Below are 12281 nucleotides of genomic sequence, written 5' to 3'. Positions count from 1 at the left end.
TGTAGATTTTCACGATGGTCCACATCAGTTATGTTGGGCCACATTGACTGGTGTGCACTGGGCCTTAAGTGAAGCTCAATTTTTTTTTTATTGGGAGGAAATTTTGCTGAAGCGTGAAGTTTTACTAAAAGCTTTGACTGACTGGTCCCTTGGAATAGATTACAGCTTAGTCGCCGTCCTCTGTTCTGTTCTCTCTTTCTCTCTCTTTCTCTCCCTCTCTCTTTGTACATTTACTTTTATCATTCAGGGACAGAGCACTGTCTCAGCAGGGCTGCTAATAAGATGAAAAGTGGCATTGGATTGGTTTGAGGCCGTGAGGAAGATTTTTTTTTTTTTCCAAGTGATGCCTTCAAGGTTAAATAACCGGTTCCATATCCCGTCCGCTTTGATTTCGTCTATTGTTTTTCATAGGATGTTAACAAGATTGGAGAGTTTGGTGACTGTAATCAAGCTTCCCTGTGCAAATTGTTCAGTGAGTCATTCCATTCCACCCTATAGCCAGTGACATATTGTTTGATAACGCAGGCTAGTGACAAAGAGTAACTTAAGTGTGGAAGCGAGTGGTTGATAATCACCCCCCTCATGCAGATCCATGCGACAGCCCTTGCTTTCTCACGTAGGACACACCAATCTAAAATCCTCCGGGACTGAAATAACAAGTCAGGAATCATTGTCCTCACATGTTATGCACCGCCACAGAAATATGGAAATTCAGCACTCCTTGCTGCACTGCCATGCAGATGAGTAAAAGAGAAAATGACACACCGAAAGCGGTTCAGCAAGCAGGACGGAGGCCCAGTCCTCATAGATTACATAGCCTTTTATTTTTTATGCCTTTTGGCCTTTTGTCCACACGGAAATTGCACTTCAGCACTTTCGGGAAACTCAGAAGATGAATATTCTTGCTTTCGCTGCTGTTGTCTGGTTGTGGTAAATGTCTGTCTGCTGGTATAACAACAACAAATTCCAATTGGTTACAGGCATGACAAAGCTCTGCAGATGAACAAAAAATACAAAATCTGCAAGGAAGGAATAGTTATGAGATGCAGGATTCTGGTAAGCAGGGCGGTGATTTGATCTTCGTGCAAAAAAAAAAAAAAAAGACACTCAACAACTTCATTTTTTGATTGTGGTTGGGGGCAAAATATAAAATAAAATAATTACATTCCTCCACACCAATAAATATTTCAATATTGAACATCTAGATTTTGTCAGAGAACTATTTGAAAAAGAGAAATAACATAAGTGCTGCAATCATAAATGTACATAAATGTTTCACTGCTGTTGTGACAAACATTTTAGACCATCTTGTTTTCTTCAATTTCTTTATTTAAATAAGAATAATAAGAAAATTCCATTACCAACAGGGATTTTTTATTATGTTTTATTTATTTTTATTTTTTTTATCCTTTTTTTCCCTATAAATTGTACCTAAGTACAAGTCACTCTAGCGGAAAAATGCACAATGAAGAGGCGAAAAAACAGTATATAAGTCACACTGGTGTATAACTCGCGTTTTTAGGGGAATTTTATTTGATCATAGACAAAAAACAGACGTTACACATCATATTATTAAGAGAACAGGAACAGGTAGATAGGCAAGGTAACAGGTAAACATTGCAGTGGGTAACAGGTAAATATTGCTTAAATAATAGGACTTGTTTACCAAACTCTCAATCTCACTCCAAATCATTACCAAATTAATTAAAGGTTTCATCTTCAGTATCACGTCTTAACAACCCCCCGAACTCTGGAAGTAGGGGCAGGGGTGAAAGTGGCTGGAATTTCTTGCCTTAACTCCCTGACATGAAGGTTGGCATGGAGCCAGAATTTTTACTTTTTTTGTTTTTTTTGTTTGTTTGTTTGTTTGTTTGTTTGTTTTTTTTTGCGTGTGTGTGTGTGGGGGGGGGGGTTCCTTGTCAAACCTCCTTAAACCACAGAAATAATGAAATAATGGGAGAAAACTGATTTTGGCACACTTATTCCTATAACACATAAAAAACTGATTTTCTTTCAATGATTTGGAAAATAAAAGTTAGCAAAATCAGTAGTAACCCCAATATCCATCTCCTAATTTTTATTTTCCCTCATTTACTCACATCTAAATGGAAAATCTTGATTTCAACTATTTAAGAACATAGGGTGTCCAATAAAATTGAAGTTAATGTAAACTTTTTTTTTTTTTTTATAATAAAGATATAAGTAACATACATTCTCAAAAATAAGTACAATTATGCACACTGAAATAAAACATATTTTGAAGATGGCGCAAACATTGACATTTTTTAAATGAATAGGTAGCCTAACATAAATGAACAAAAAAAAGTCCAAATTGCACATTGACAGGTGAGATGTTCTGAATCTCCTCATCAGATTAAAAAAATTAAACATAATAAAGAAGCCTCCTCAACTATTTCCTTAAAGATTTGATCAATTTTCATTCATTCATTGGCATTGCCCTTTTTATCGCATCAATTCAACATGCTTGCTCTTTTTTTTCACTGTTCCAAAAAACATGCACATTTGAACCAATTGGAGCTACAGTTGTATGAAAAAGTATCTGAACCTTTGGGATTGCTCACATTTCTGCATTAAATCACTATCAAATAGGATCTGATCTTTGTCAAAATCACAGAGATGTAAAAACAGTGTCTGCTTTAACTAAAACCATCCAAATATTTACAGGTTTTCATATTTTAATGAGGATAGCCTGCAATTAATGACAGAAGGGGTAAAAATAAGTAAGTGAACCCTCTGCCTAAGGAGACTAAAAGAGCAATTGAAACCCAATTAATACCAAACAATTTAAGTCAAGTTTGTGCCCAATCACTGATGAGTAGTTTAAAGCTGCCCTGTCCACTATAAAACACACACCTGGTAAGACTTGTCTTGATGAGAAGCATTGTCTGATGTGCATCATGACTGTTAAAAGAGATATCTGAAGACCTGCGATCAAGGAATGTTGATTGGTATAAAGCTGGGGAAGGATACAAAACGTTCTCTCTACTTGTCTACAAGTGGAGAGAGTTTAGCACTGTTGCTTCTCTCCCAAGGAGTGGCCGTCCACCAAAGATGACGCCAAGAGTTCAGCGCAGAATACTCAAAGAGGTAAAAAAAGAGCCCTAGAGTGTCTGCTTAAGAAATACAGAAATCACTGGCACAGTCCAATATCTCGGTGCACACATCAACTATATGTAAAACTATGGCCAAGAATAGTGTTCATGGGAGGACTCCACGGAGGAAGCCACTGCTGTCTGGAAAAAAAAAAAAAAAAAAAAAACATTGTTGCATTGTTGCATACTATCCTTATTAAAATATGAAAACCTATAAATGTTTGGGTGGTTTTAGTTAAAGTAGACTTTTTTTCATTTGTGTGATTTTGACAAAGATCAGATCATATTTGATGGTGATTTTATGCAGAAATATGAAAAATTTCGAAAGGTTAAGATACTTTTTCATACCACTGTAGCTATCTCTGCTAATCACGTCAGTATGTCAGTCAACTGAACGGACAACGGAGTACAGGGCGGCTTGCTTTGCTAGTGCGTACATGCGCACATTGACGTAACTCGTCTTCGTCCAACTCAGATAACTGCAGCAGTTGGGGAAACCTCCATGCCGTCCGTTGAATAAATAAATAAATATCTGTGGAAATGGATTAAGCTACACAACGATTATGCATTATGCTTGTTGTTAAGACCGGTGTATGTAAAATTGATGTTAGTATATTGTTTTCTTCTTGGAGATGAGATACGTGTGTGGCAGTCTTGCAGTTTCTTTTTTATTTTTAACATAGCGTTTTGACAGTTGCCGTCATTTTTTTGGGATTAAAGCACTGTATACTGGAACAGAGTTCCAGCCCGGAATCTTATACCGGAACAGTGTTCCGGACCATTTCAGCTCACTTTCACCCCTGAGTAGGGGGCACATGAAGAGTGACAATTTCACAGCTATCAGTATAAGGCGGGGGGAAAAAATGTATACAGTATACGTTAAACCGGAGTATAAGTCGCAGGCCAAAGCCAACCTATTAAAAATTCGCAGGAAAAAAATGTATATTTAGCTGGGGTACAGTTTGTTTCTGGATTGATGTAAAGACCTGGGAAGTACCTGCACCCAGGAAGCCGCTTGGAATTGAAAAACTAAAATGAAAAAAGAAAGTGTATGTGAGGAAAAGGACTCCAAAACAACATGAATTGATGTATACAAGAGGGGCAGAAAAACAATCCAGCATTCTGACATGGGGAAAAATGAGAAAATATGGCCCTGGATCATCCAAGTAAGCGCAAGAACAAGCTGCCAGGTATTTTCTCCTGATGTTTACAATTGAATTCAAAACAAGTCAAGTTGGCTGCTTGGCTCTGTAGATGAAATATCACTACAAATGTTTAGTCGAGCGAGACCAACTCCCTTCCAGTCAAGTTGAATTATTTTCTGAACAATTACTGTCATATATTTGATGGGGCTGCAAGTCCTTTTCTTTTTTTATTTTTCCTTGTAAAAAGGCTCTTTTCATGACTGGGCCTAGCGTGCTCGTTTTCCGTTGATTTAGCAAAAGCTTATTATTGTTTGACAGAAGCCCTGACTGCACGTGACAGCAAGCATTCAAACGTTTGTGTTCAGCTGACGTGTTGAATTCGCTCCCCTTGCCACTGTCGCGACCTCACCGCAATTCGTCTCGTTTCCCGCGGAGAGATGCGGATAAGGCTGTGGGTGGTGGAATGCGTCTCCACTCCTTTTAATGACTGTCCGTTCCTGTAGCGTCATGGGAGCGCTCGCTTCATCCTCGGTCAGTGCGTTCTTCCTCGCTTCAAGCTCGCTTGCTCCCTCCATATTCATCATGCGACAAGGAGCACGCCTTGGGCCCGCAAAGTTGATTGGGAGGATTAGTGGCGTGTGAGAGACTTTGTCACCAGCTTTCTGGGAAATCCAATTATGGAATATCATAAGCCTTACGTGTTTCATACGCGGGTGAATCCTCCTTAAAAATGCACACAGGCGTGCTCACCGGGTCAGTGTTTAGCAGCTGTCCTCTCTCTAGTGCTCTCGTGACAATCTCCCTGAATGTGCAAGGGAAAATGTGTGTTTTTTTTTTTTTAAGTATGATACAAGGCCTGGAGCACTCTTCCTTCTCTCTCCCCCGCATTGCAGCAATCGGTGAACAGCATGAGGCCGACCAAGAAGGGATTGTTATTTGCTCGGATGACATCGGCCAGCCTCTAAGGGGAAGATACGGCCAAGGGTTTGCGTCTCTTATCTGCTTTTGCAGATAGTCCTTAATTGCACGTGTTAAGAAGATGACATGCTGCAGACGAGGGCACGCAGCATGAAATTTTTGCATGCATCAAAGCCCTAGAAAGTGATTTTCTCAGCAGCAACCGTCAAAAAAACCCCACTGTTATCTAAAGTTTTAAAATAGCCAACATGTTTCAACAATGTTCTTGCTTAAACTTTCTGCCCTCTTGCTTCTCAATAATGAGTCTGTCACTCAAAGAAGGTGCGTCAAAATGTGGATTAAGAAATCACCGTCGGACGGTTTGTTTGACCGGGGCTTTCCGCTCTTAGCCCTGTTTGGTGCGCTCTTGTCAAACAATGCATGACACTAAGACCTTGAAGGTGACAATAACTGTCAAAGGAAGATGGACTTGAGAGGCACAGATTCCCTTTGGGATTGCTTACCAAGCAATCTCCTAAGTACAGAGAACGATTGCAAGGAGGCCAAGTAAAAGGCTGCAGAGGTGGAAGGAGAAGGTATAAGATAGTTGAATGAACTCTGGTGATTCCAAAACATGTGAACCACAATATACAGTCCAATATATTGTGCAAACTGACACTCTTGCCCTTGGATCAGTTCTTCCTTAGAGGCAAAGATGACATTTTTGAGCGATTCAATGGACGTTTCAGAAGCTTCAATACTATTGCATTTGATCATTTTTTTACCAAAGCATTACCCAAAGGCTTTAAAAGAAATGTATTTACCGTAATTTTCGCACTATGAGATGCTACTTTTTTCTCACATTTTGAATCCTGCAGCTTGTAGTCCAGTGCAACTTATTTTTTGATTTATTTGGGTTAACCCTTTAACACCGAACATGTCGGCAGCGACGTATTTACACATGTCGTCTTTGAAGCTTCATCACGCTGTAATTACGTCACCCACGTGCCGCTGGTTGGTCTCATTTGAAAGTGCGGAAGTTGATGTCTACACCAGTTTTTATTTGGAGTCAATCGACCAAGAAAAATGGGAGATAATGTCATTTGAGTTTTATAGTTTTATTGCACTCATAAATATGCATTAAAACGCTGCATGGACCATGTATCTATCTCCATATTTCCATCATTTCTTGTCCTTTTTCAAAACTGAAAGCAGCACAAAAGACTACATATCCCAAGAGCCGTTGTGATGTCAAGAAGGACGAACCGAATGTGGACATTTTTAATAAATTTCCGAGCGAGGCGCCAACTAAGGAAAAGGAGGCATTCGAAGCAAGCAACGGCCGGTTGGATTGAGCGAGCGACTTTGAAACGCACAGAATTAATCTAAAACTAAATTTAGCGCAAGCTAATGCATTATTTCATTAACTAAAGGAAGAAGATGAGCCGTATTTGTCGTTGTTTTCCTGGGAAGAGTCTGCGTCTCGGCGAGTAGAAGTGACAGCAGCTCGCAAACAGCGAAAGAGTAGGCTGTGTGACGTTGTGTGTGACGCAGCTCCGTGACCTGTTCATGCAGAAGCTTTATTGAGCGCGCAAAAAAAAAAAAAAAAAAAACCTTTATTGGGGCGTATACCAGAAAAAATTGAATTGAACTGAACTACTTGACAAAATTTTGAAAATACTTTTTTTCAACGTTACATATATTTTTTCCTCACTATAATCTTTTCAATTTCTATAAATCAAGTGAAGCTTGATTGCATGTACGTATATACTTTAGATAAGGTGATGGTATAATACCAAACTTCACAAAGAGGTATCCTCCAAACCCTTTTTGTGTTAGATGATATATATTATTTTTTTCCTCACCATTTTGCATGGTATGAGTAAAGGCCAAAAAGCCTATGACCATAATTGCTGTTTGTGTTGAATTGTCAAACATAAAACTATTCAATCTTTTTTTTTTTTTTTTTTATTGAATGTTTATCCTAACAAGTTGAATAAATATTATCAAGCTTCAAAACGGTTGGGCGAGCATGTTTGGTTGTCAATGAGACATCAACATTACAAATTTAGAAAAAATATTTTGGGATTTTTTTGTCTTTTTGGTTCCAAAATGTGGATTATAATTGGTCAGTGAAGAAAACAACAGTTTGGACATGAAGTTCAAGGTGTCCTTAAAAAAGGGACCCAACTTGGCCATTGTGCGCAATTTTTACTTTGAAATATAAAGGCAACAGCAAATGCATGCAAATTCGGCCAAAATAGGCTTAGGTGTTAAAGGGTTAATGGGCAACACTTTATTTGACAGAGGCGTCATAAAACTGCCATAAGACCGTGATAATTATGACATAAATGAATACTTATGACAGATGTCATTAAGGCTACGTTCATACTACAAGTCTCAATGCACGAAGCCGATTTTTTCGTGTTTTTCCAACTCGGGTGAGGCATTAAAGTTGACGGTTTGAACGTGACAAGTCGCATAGAACTGGACCATTTCAAATCCGATCTGGGTCACTTTCATATGTGGTTCAAATCCGATCTGGGCCACATTTTTCCAGACTTACGCGGCGGTCTGTACTGTCCAGTCTCCCAAATCGGAATTCAAGCAGCAATTACGTCATCAAAGAGCGCGAGAGACGCTATGGTAGCTGTGCAGCTGTGCGTTATTAGCACCTAGCTAGCATTGAACACGGCTTTTGGGGAAGGGCCGGGCTTGACAACAGTCATAAAAAAATTAAAAATGGGTTGAGGATAAGCCTGAGAATGATCGGTTTTCTCTCTGCTCTACATGAGCAATATTTCAACATTGCTTACACGGCCGAGAGTCAGGGCAAACTGCCCGTATGTGTGTGTGACATGCACGGACAGTGCATGCATGCTATCAATCCATATAAACTTTGAATATAAGCCTAAATGGGGATTATTTATGTCTGTTATTTGTGTCTTCTTTTTGAAAAGCAAAATATGATATACCTGGAATGACAGATGAGAGCCAGCATGTGTGGTCATTTGTTTTGATGCTTCTGCGCATGCGGATCCTCTTGCTCAGCGCGTGCCGGACTGCGAATTAGTGCGCATGCGTAATACTGGTCTCAATGGACAAAGGCAGTCTGAATGGGCACGCCAAAAAAAACGTTATGACAAAAAATCGGATTTGTGCAGTAAGACCTGTAGTATAAACCTAGCCTAAGTGTCATCCAGCAAATTATGTCACTAACTCCATTTATGTCCTGCTCAAATCTTTTACAGCCTTTCAAAAGTGAGATAATTTTGTCGGATGACAAAAAAACGACATCTGTCCTAAGAATTCATTATTGCTCATGACAGTGTCATGTCATTATTATGATGGTCTTATGACAGTCCTATGGTGCCACTAGAGGTGTGCAAAATTTCCGATTCTTAGATTATTAGCGATTCGGCCGTGGAAGATTCGAGAACGATTCACAAACATCCTAATTCCGATTATTGAAATATGCCAAGTAAAGCGGAAGTACAACACACTCAGCGCGCCGCGCGGTCAATGAGCAACGGAGCGAGAGTAGCTAAACATCATGCTTCTCATTACCCGGCCCCTCGGGTAATGCCAATGCTCAACTCACGGCTCAAGCTCAACTCATGCCACGAGATAAAAAAACACAACAACATACCTGAAGCTGCTACAAAAGTACGTCATCCACATAATGTTACGGTAGATATCATTTATATAAGACTAGATGCCCTACGGTAGCGGTAGCGTTTGCAGCACATCTAGCAAAAGCTAGATGCGGACGTAGTAAACGGCCGCCATCTTAAAGCAGTACACTTCTCTGCAAGGCTGTTGTAGCGAACCTTCCAAGCAAACCTAATTAACTTTTTATCTAAAATACTCCTAAATCGGTAAAATATTGACTTGAATCTATCTTCAAAATAGTTTTAAAACTTTCACATGTCGAAAGTTGATAAAAGGGAAATTATGGATTAACGGGAGCAATTTTAACAACTTTAACGGTTGATTCACAACATTAAATTAATTGAATGTAGTTTAAAGCTGCTGATACAGAATGGGGACTGGAGTTTTTTATTTACTGTTATTTTTGTATATTTGTTTACTGCTACATGTTAACTTGATACTGAAATAGTAGTTTGGTTTAGCCTGAGAGTATTTTTGAACAATTTTGGAACTAATGTACAAAACATAAAAAAAAAAAATAATAAAATAAAAAGGGGGTGGGGGGTGCATCAATAATCGTTTTAGAATCGAATCGGACCATCTGAATCGTAATCGTAATCGAATCTTTAGGTGCCCAAAGATTCCCAGCTCTAGGTGCCACTGTCAAATAAAGTGTTACTAAATACTAAGCTTGAGAACGATCAACCGATATGACAGGATATCCGGTTTTACAGGTGAGAGATACAGCTGTATCGATAGTAAAGTTACCATTCGACAGTAATTAGCCATTAAATATTCAACGAACCGATAGTAGAGATAGAATTCGGCTATCACGAGCATCGGCTTCTAATGCCTAGTTCAAGCCATTACTTAAAATGATAATAATTTAGCTATTACCTCACATGCCGCGCTTGTGTCATTCACCACACAGTGCACTTAGATTGTGACCGCCGTCGTAGTTGCCTCCACTTCCCATTCATTTCGGCAGAACCGCTAGTAGTCGCCGTCATTACCCGATCGTCACGGGCGTGTCATAACAACACGAGAGCTAACAAAACCACTGTAACGCACGCTCCGTAGCGTTTTCTTCACAACCCAAAACGAAACTAGTAGTGGCAACGAAGCAACATGCTAAAACAATGGACAGTTTGCGCACCACGCCAGCAACGTGCAGCGATTGATTTTCAACGCACCCCGGAAAACAAAAGTCGGACTTTGAAGTAACGAAGGCAGTCAGATCTGTTCGCATGGGACAGAGCGAGTGTGAAGTGTGAAGAGGTACAGAGATCGTGCGTTTATAACCCTGGAAAATAACCCACTACAATGGTGGAAAGGGCGGCATATTGTTTCCACGAAACACAGTCTATTTAAACATGAACATGTGGATCAGTTGATCTTCCTCAAGAAAAATCTGCCCTTCAAAAGAGATATAGACAGTGATGAGAAATAAAAAAAATGTGGAAGCACAGGCATAAGTGAATGACTTTGCTGTGTATAAGGTTAAAGTAATGATTATAGACTTGTCAGTCTAAAATGTCATGTTTTTATTCCCCCAGTTATACCAGTGGTAAAGCAAAAATTTTTATTTATATATGACAACACTAACAGGTTTAATTCTTTTTTTCAAGAGCTGCAGCATATAATTTTTTTTTGCTTGTAAGATGTTTACGTTGAAAGTTTGCACTTAAATTACTTACCTATTATGTTCAAAACACCAGAAAATACAGTAATTAAATTACTGCACTTTATTGTTGTCTGTCACTGGAGTTTAATGTATTATCAATCCCATCCAACAAAATGAGTAAGCCTTTTTTTTTCTCGTAAACACTAAAACATAACATTGGTATGAAATTTTGTTAATTTTGCTATTAAAAAATGTGGTCTTTTTTATATTTTTAAAATACTGTACGAACACACAAAACAAATGATTACTATCTTATCGTTTTCACTCTGTATCGAACCGTATCGTTCTTAAACTGTATCGAATCGCTCGGCCTAAAAAAATGTATCGTTTTTTAATCGAATCGTAACCTGTGTATCTAGATACATATTGAATCAGCTTCATGCCAGAGATTCCCAACCCTACTAAATACCATAACTAGCAATTCATGAAACAACTGGAACAGTAACTTAAGAAATAATTAGCACGGAACATGAAGTGCTGCGATGCATGCTAGGGGGCATGTTGGACGACAACAGTGTTGACAGCAGGTGGCAGCAGAGACTGACAGTCTCCCCCAAGGGAGCAGTGATGCCCAAATTAAGCTTCTTGAAGCAATGAAGCTTTGCAGCCAATTCAAAGCTCCATGGTGATTCATTTAGTCTGAGACAGTTTTATGATGCCGCTGTCAAATAAAGTTTTACCGGTTAATATCTGTTGGTGTAAATATTCCATAATACAGTGAGGACAGCTGCGACTTATAGTCCAGTGCAGCTGGTCAATGAACAAATGACGTTTTCGTGTCAAATTTAGTGAGTGGCGGCTTTTACTCAGGTGCGCTTTATACTCCGAAAATTACGGTAATCAGGAGCCTTTTCTTGTTGACTTTGACTGAAAGTATAGTAACGCCCTGGAATGGTCATCAGTCATTCACAGGGCACTTACACAACACCATTGTCACTCATATAAACAATAAGCCCTGTCATTAGGGCGACTAAAGCTCTATCTTTCTTGGCAATGCCACTGTGACCTACCATAACGCGTGGTGAAAGTAGATTTTAGTATCAGCTCAATATTTACTGCTAGTGGTTCGGAATTTTGCTGATCCATCTGCGTCAAGCTCGTGTCCATATTGCTTTCAGCAAACCAATTTCTTCTTCTATCATGTCGAGGGCAAATGGGGCACCAAAAGTGTGGCACTCATAAAAGGTATACAGATCTAGTGCGGAGTGTTCCCACCTCCCAGAACGTTTTGGAAATTCTGTAAAATTACCGAAATTTGTCAAAAGTCTAGCCATATCTACCAGGCACTTGTCTAAAACTGTGCCACATGACAATAAAATAAGGCCCTTAGTCAGTGGATATATCATTCAGTATTTCTGGGATATGGCGGGAAGCCAGTGTACAAGAAGACATGGGGGAAGACAAGATCTCCACACTGGATTGCCAAGATTTAACACCTGACCCGAAAAGCGTTTTTTTTTTTTTTTTTTTTTTTAACTATTTTTCAGTTGCTACATACAATGAAATATAAGTACTGTATCTTAAATATATTGTACTCCCGTGTACTTTTCTACGAAATGGTTGCTCAAAATTCTCACCGGGCAAAAGAATAACTGAATTTAATCAGCTATCCTTCCCCCTCTATTCATTGTATGGTAATGGCATCACAAGCAGCCTCAGACATTACTTGAGAGCGACTAATTACAGCTTCCTGGCACTTACTGAATGTGACATTTAGATATGAGTCCAAGAAAAATACTTTCAGTTTTCCTGTAAATGCAATGTGGCTAATGTTGCACACCTAAAATCTGT

The 12281-nt window shown here is 39.1% G+C and overlaps 1 protein-coding gene across 5 annotated transcripts in view; it reads left to right on the top strand.

The window, feature by feature from the left end:
• The window catches only part of gria3b (glutamate receptor, ionotropic, AMPA 3b), a 226308-nt gene that overhangs the window by 44500 nt on the left and 169527 nt on the right, over window positions 1-12281 (top strand). The window lies entirely within an intron of this gene.

The sequence above is a fragment of the Corythoichthys intestinalis genome, chromosome 11 (genome assembly GCF_030265065.1).
Source record: "Corythoichthys intestinalis isolate RoL2023-P3 chromosome 11, ASM3026506v1, whole genome shotgun sequence".
NCBI lineage: Eukaryota > Metazoa > Chordata > Actinopteri > Syngnathiformes > Syngnathidae > Corythoichthys > Corythoichthys intestinalis.
This window is presented reverse-complemented; position numbering and strand designations above follow the sequence as displayed.